Source organism: Egretta garzetta, unplaced genomic scaffold (genome assembly GCF_000687185.1).
Source record: "Egretta garzetta isolate BGI_Z169 unplaced genomic scaffold, ASM68718v1 scaffold326, whole genome shotgun sequence".
In the NCBI taxonomy this organism is placed as follows: domain Eukaryota; kingdom Metazoa; phylum Chordata; class Aves; order Pelecaniformes; family Ardeidae; genus Egretta; species Egretta garzetta.
The window spans coordinates 2,654,173-2,661,194 of record NW_009260026.1 but is presented as its reverse complement, the minus strand read 5'-3'; positions in this window follow the sequence as shown (position 1 = coordinate 2,661,194).

Sequence of the window (7,022 nt, the reverse complement as noted above, 5' to 3'; positions counted from 1 at the left end):
TTAAAATGCAACCTGGAAACTCTGTTCCTGGGGACCAGCTTTATGGCACCTGTGGCCCTCTGTCTAGTGCTATAAATACTTTTAACATTTTTTCATGTATTATTTCCTTTTAATCATCCTTTGAAAGTGATCTATGTGGACAGGGTTTCTTTTTAGTAATTATTCAAAAAGTTCTGCCAGTTAACCCAGGATTTTTGCAGGCTTCCTGTGTTCAAACACTGAAAGGTTGAAAGGAAATGGATTGGTGAGTAAATGGAGTGGCTTGTACTTGTTGGACTACTCGTGTTCTTTTTGTATACTTTTAGAAATAGATAAATAATTAGCTTAAACCTGAGATAAACAACTGGTGACAGGAAAATAAATCAGTCTGATTAGCTTAAACAAGAAAAGACGAGGGATTTTGTATATTCTTCTGGCTTTATGGGTTGGGTGGTTTTGTGCTGGGATAGAACCTCCTTGATCTAGACTTGTGTTTGAGAGAACCTTTGTAGACTCCTGAAGTTGGTGAATTGAGTAGCAAACCCCAAACACTTAGAAAATAAATAGAATAGCAACTACATAGTACCACCATCGGTTATGCTGTTTTTTTTTTACAATTATATGATGGTTATTTGTGATGTTTCATGATGTACAAATAGATAGATACAGATAGATTTAAATATGTGACCTGGAGTAATGTAAGGGCTCATTTCATTTAATTTCATTTCAGCTTTAATGGCAGGGAGGTTGCTATGCCGCTTGTGTTGTTGGATTTGGGGATTGGCTTTGCTGTGCTGTGAAGTGTTGCTCCAAGCAAATGTCTTTGGGCGCTTCATACCAAGGAACAGAAAATGGCCTTTGTTTAGCCCTGAGAAGTTTGCTTGTAGCGTTCAGCGCACCTTTCTGAACTCTGGGCACCAGAAAAGGTGAAAAGCAGTCCTTCACCATTTTAAGTCAATGATTGAAAAATACAGCTATTCATGATCTAGGTGTAAAACCAGGTTTTATCTTGCGTATAAAGTCTAGAAGAGTCCATCTCTTCACTTCACCTTCATTGATAGGCAGGGAAGCCATTAGGAATGCCTGAAGTACTGCTTAGTTTTTAACTCGGGGCGCTGTGCGCGTGAAGAATTTCCTGTTGCATCATTTCTTCAGTTTATATGTTGGCAGAGAATCTTGTTTTCTCTGAGACACCTTCCCTTCCTGCTATTCCCAAAGATGGATTTTTAAGGAATGAAAACGTCTGTTGTCATAGCATCTGGAGCCATTATTCCATCCAGTTATGCTGGCATTAAACTAATTGCTGATTAGCAGGTATAATGAACAAATGCAACTGTCGGTGTAATAGAAGACAGTTGGGGTTTTGTTTGCTTGTTTTTCCAGTGCTGATAAAAATCCCATTTCACAGTGAAAAGTTAATGAGCATGACTCTTCTTCATTACCTGATATTACTAGGTGCTAAAAACGGCTTTTGAACATAGCACTGTAGTTTGACTATAACATTAGAACTTGCTGAAATTTTGTGTGAGATGAGAAACAAGACACACCAGGCCAAGTTGGAGGTGAAAATTTACTGAAAATTCCCAGGATTTCCCATTTGCTTACACAAACTCAGCATTCAGAGAAATGATAGGTGCTTCCCTGCTGGTTTTATCAGATGAGTTATTTGACTTAGGAAGATGAACTTGAGAGATGACTACTCCCTTGGACAACACGCTTTATTTTAGTTTGAATTGCACAAGGCCATTCGTAGTCGCTTGATTCTTCTGTGGGATTTAGTAGAAGCAGAGCCCACCTCATGCTGTAGTTCTAAAGTAAGCTGTCTTTAAGGCTGGAATGGGTCTATCCAACACCCACGATACCGTATTTTTCTTTGAATAAGGTGTCACTGTTTACATCCACTTTCAGGAAGGGATGGCCAAAAGTTTGGCTGATTTCCACAAGGTGTGTGTAGTGCTGTTTGAGGTTTGATTGCCTTGGAGTCCCCTGTTTGAGCTTCTAGAGATTTAATCACCTTTTTCCTTGCATATTTTTCTTTAATAGCTGATATTTTTTTCATAGTGGTCTGCTCTCTTGTATTCAACATCTGGGCCAATAGCTGGAGGTAAGAACTTGTCTCATTTGCAAATTGTCAGATTTTGCTAGGAAATAACTTTTCAGACACTGGAAAATGTGTAGACACCTTCTCCTTTCACACTGCTTCACGGAAGACACAAGTATGTAAGAATATAACAAGAGGGAGAGGTGTAGAAAAGAATGCGGCTTTCTACGAGGGAATGCATGTATTATGTGATTGATTTTTAGCTATATCAAAGCTAGCAGAGAACTAGATGGTGATGGAAACTAATTTCCTTTGTAGACATCATGATTACATTGTGATCACTGTGGCTTAATACATTGATAGTCTCTTTATCAAAGGACCGAGACACATCTGTTTAGGGGTGTTACCTTTCAGCTTCTTGCATTTCATTCCCCATTTCCACTGTCAGAGAATGCCACTATGGCATGATTGGGTTTTGGCTTTCAGGGTTTGTATTGAGAAAAGCAGCCCATTAACATTTGCAAACACTAAACGTGCTATTTTGAATCAGCCTTTTGTCGGCATAAATAGCATTCCAGAGCTGTGCTGTGGCTTGCAGGAATCCCTGCGTTGGGATGGTGTCAGCCTCGAGGGATGCCATTCCGGGGGGTGTTTCCCTGGTGGGCGAGGAGGGGCGCCGTAGGGTGTCTGCTTCCACGGCAGTTGCAGCCCTGGGTGACAAGAGCCCGGTGATCTCGGGAGCAACAGGAGCCTGCGGAGCCCTGGAGCATCCGGCTGCGTGTGCTGGGCAGGTATATCCAGGTGCCGCTTGTTTTGGTAAGGCCAAATGGTCTCACAGTGTCTGTACCAGCTTCTCTTACTTAACAAAAGTGTGGTTCATCAGTTTTATTGCTCAAGTTGTTTGCTAATGAACTTTACGGAGCACTTGTATTGTCAGTTGCTATCCTGACTTTGTAGAGCTAGCCAAAAGTTGTCCAGCCCTCTTAGCACATTTATGGAGTCTTTGCTTTCCTGGATAACGTTTCTTTCTTCCTCAGCGGCAGCGCGCCCTGAGACAGGTAGATGACAAGTCCATGTTTAAGGTACGCTTAGTGGGGGCTGCAGAGGCGCGATGCAGATACCTGGCTCTGGTATGGCCTGCAAAGCTCTGGCCCGGGCGTCCAGCGCAGCTCGCACTAGGAACGTGCGTGACATCATAGGATTAACCCCCAACCTTGAACTGAGCAGAGCCAGAGAACACGCTCCGGCTGTCAGGCACCGTGCGAAGCTTGAAAGCAAATGAGAACGTGCTTCATCTCTTGTACTGAAGCTGCTGTGGAACTGCCACGAGGAGAGAGGGCAAACGAGGAGGAGGTCATCAGCTGGGTGCTCCTGCATGCGCCTGGTCAGGGAGCCATGGTGCCTGCTGTCACCGTGAAGTGTCACATCATTAAATAATTCCAGTGCCAGCTCTCATCTGTCTTCTGCCTGCCCTTGTCAGTTGGGAAGGTTAACAGAAAGAATTATTTGCCTCTGCACATAGTTTTTGGCCAGATGGTGATGTCCACGTATGTTGTGTAACACAGGGGCAGCAAGGCCAGGGATGGTGGCAGTGCAGGATGCCTATGTAAGAAATTTGGTGCATCCCAAATGTATCCTTTTATTGTGTGCAGGCAGATACTTGCTGTAGCCAGCTTTGTGTTGGGGAGCAGCAGCTGAACATCTTAAAAGTCATAAAAATGCTTTCTGGGTGGGAAAAAAAAAAAGATGCATTTAGGGAAAACAGTTCAGCCAGTCAGTGTGTACAGCAATTTACAGGAGAGGGCCCAGCACTGGAGGCTACTGGCATCCCTCCCCTGGGGAATACCCTTCTCCAGATAGTTTCAAAAATTGCTTACATCAGATAATGTCCTAAAATTGCTGCTTTTATGATTATGTAGGAGAACATGTAAAGTATTCAATAGTTCTTTGCCATCTTTCTTACAGACCGATACCTTAAGTGGCTTTTTGTTAATGCACTGTGTTCTCAGTATACTTATAAAATCCCTCCTAACAAATAACAAATTCTAAGTAATTTGGTTCTTAGTTGCCTGTGTAATGTCACAGCTAAAAAACAGGGACTTGAAAGCTGCAGCTTTTTGTTTCTCAGTCATACTTCAAGGCTTCTGTTCATTGGCATAGTTACGTGTAGCCTTTACTTTTACCTGTAAAGATTGAAAACGTTGCAGTGGCAAGCGCTGCTGCATCCTTCAGGGTGTCCTTGAGAGGACAAGTACCAAGGTACCTGGGGAATTCTCTGGCATAGGTCATGTACTTTTTAAAATACAGTTGTGGTGGGTTTTTTTTTAAATAGGACATACACACCCCCCCAATTTGAGCTCTTCAATTATACCAGTATATTTAACCACGGTGCCCCGCCAAGGCTTTGTCAGCTGCCCTGAGACCAGCGCTTCAAGGCAAGTGGGTGCACAAGGGGGACCCCGGGGCTGTTCGCCGTGCAGCCAAGCCCCCGAGGCTCTGTGCGTGGGCCCTGCGGAGTGCCAGGGTGGCCCGTGGCCATCCGTCCATCGCGGGGCAAGAACAGCGGGTTCCTATTTGCGGATTCAGTATCTCCTACAGATACTTACATCTGATCTCTTCACTAGCCAGCTGCAGCTAAAATAAAACAGAGACACTTTACCAGTGAAACAGTGTTTAATATAGTTAAATTACTTAAATAGATTTCAATTTCCATGGGAAATCATAACTGTATCCATTTTCGCAAGATCCAGAGTAAAGAGTGTGTGAATACCCCTTGAAATGATCATGACACACTGTCAACAATCACAGCTAGAGATACTGGGGACTTGAAATTTCATTGACAACACAACTTCGTAAGATGAATCAAAAGTTAGGACGACTGCAGACTTCTGTAAAGCAGAAAGCAAACCTAAAAACCGAGTGTATGGCATGAAGGGAATGAAACTCAGCGAGGGGGTAAAAGGGATGGAAGGGGGAGGGAGGGAGGAAGGCATAACAGCGTGATGCAACTGAAGTATCTTGCAAACCAGGGAAGATGTAAAGGAGCAAAAGTATAGTACAAGGGCAGACTTGGCAGTTCACAGAAGTCAATATACTATACTTTTCAGAGATGTTTCCTAGTGGAAGGGAGAAGGAAAGGGGCGATGCCATTTAAGCTTACGTTTAAATGGCTTAATGCTCAGGATATGCTTAGCAATATGGCAAATTAATTAAGACAGGCCCATGGATTTTCACTTATTCTCCTTGTCGAGTAGGAAAAAATAAATCACCACCACCATAGTGCAATCATTAAGCTGTTAGTACTACAATAATTCTGCCCTGAGAAGAGTGGAAAAGAACTTTATTAAATGTCAAAAGATTGGAGTCATTTTTTTAGTGCTAGCCAAATTCAATATCAAAACTCTCCCCTCATAGAATATAAAAAATATAGCTTTTTTTTTAAATTCTTTTCTTTTTTTTAATAAAATATCAAGGGATTTTTCTTTAATAGTTAAAAAAGGTACATAAATGAGAACAGTGAACTATTCATAACCCCCCCACACTAGTGATAAAGATGTCCAACACGATAGCAATGGCACTGTAGTTTAAGGTTGCCTGCCTCAGACACACACTTGCCATCATAACCTTTTTTGAATTCCTGAAAACTGAAAATCTGTGACTCAGTTTAAGTAAGTGCCTATTACAGGAAAGTCAACTCGATGCTGCAGTACATAGTTCCTTGTAATGTCAAATGGCAGTTACAATATCGGACAACGCTCATGTCAGCAGGATTCTAGTAAGACCATCTATGAAAAATGATTTTTTAAAAGAAAAGTTCAAATGAGCTTTTTTTTTTCTCATAAGAGCTCCTGTTAGAGTTAGTTAGAAGATTTGCTTAGAGCTCTTTTTGGTGTGTTGGACTGCTACCGTCTCAGTAGCTAAAACTCAGAGGTCCTGTTTCCATTTGTTAAGCCGCCACCCTCCACTTGAATGCTGCACGGAACAACTGTGCGACTACTGCGGTTTGTTTTTTTCCTCTTCTTTGGGGTTGTAGCTTTTTCTGGATTTTTTCATTTTAAAATGCATCTGATTCAGCCTGGAAACTCACCTGTTTGTTGTTGGTTGATTGTATAGTGATAATCTGAAAACTGCCAAGTCTGTGTTCAGAGTATTATGCACAAAAAAATTACACAAAAGTCTACAGGTTATATACACCTCCCACCACACCTTGGTGTGGACAGCCTGCCTTCTAATTTATATATAATTTACAAAATATAGAATTTGGTATATCTGTTAGATCTCCATGTTTTCAATATTACAAAATAAAAAATACAAAAAAACCCACAACAAATTTCAGGGGAGCTCCCCCCCACAAAGTGTCTCTTGTTTACATCTAGTCTTTCCCATGTAAACTGATATATACCAAAGAAGAGCACAGAAGACTTTTTAATAAATATGGTTGTAGAGCCATCTTTCCTTATCTCGATCTCCCCCTTCGTCAGCTGGGCCAGCCCCACTCAGAAGAGCAGTCATTTCGCCACGGAGCAGAAGGGAGAAGAGGGGGCCAGGGCTATAACGTCTTTTCACGCTAAAACATTACTGATGCCCTCCTAAAAGGCCTTTTTGTGTGCTGCAACAGTGGGTGTCAATTTTTGAAAGCCCATTCAAAACAGCTAATAAAAGCACAGTGGTACACTTCAAATAGCTGGCAGTATGGGATGGAAACATTATGGGAGTGCAAATCCATTCCAAAATAATGCTTTGTAGTGAATCATACATTCCTTCAACCAAGTAAATGTTGTGTTGCGTCAATAAATACTTAAATAGCTTCTTATATCATCCTGTGGTAGCAGCCTTTTTCAAAAATTCCAAATTCATGTCTTATCTGTGAACTCTGTAGTACACATCTTTGGTCGACTTAGCACTCAGCCGGGAACAACTCCAAGGTGGTTCCTTTCGATTGCCTCTCATGATGGGTGGCCAAAGAGCTTGCTGACACCAGCTCTAGAGTCACGGTGTGAAA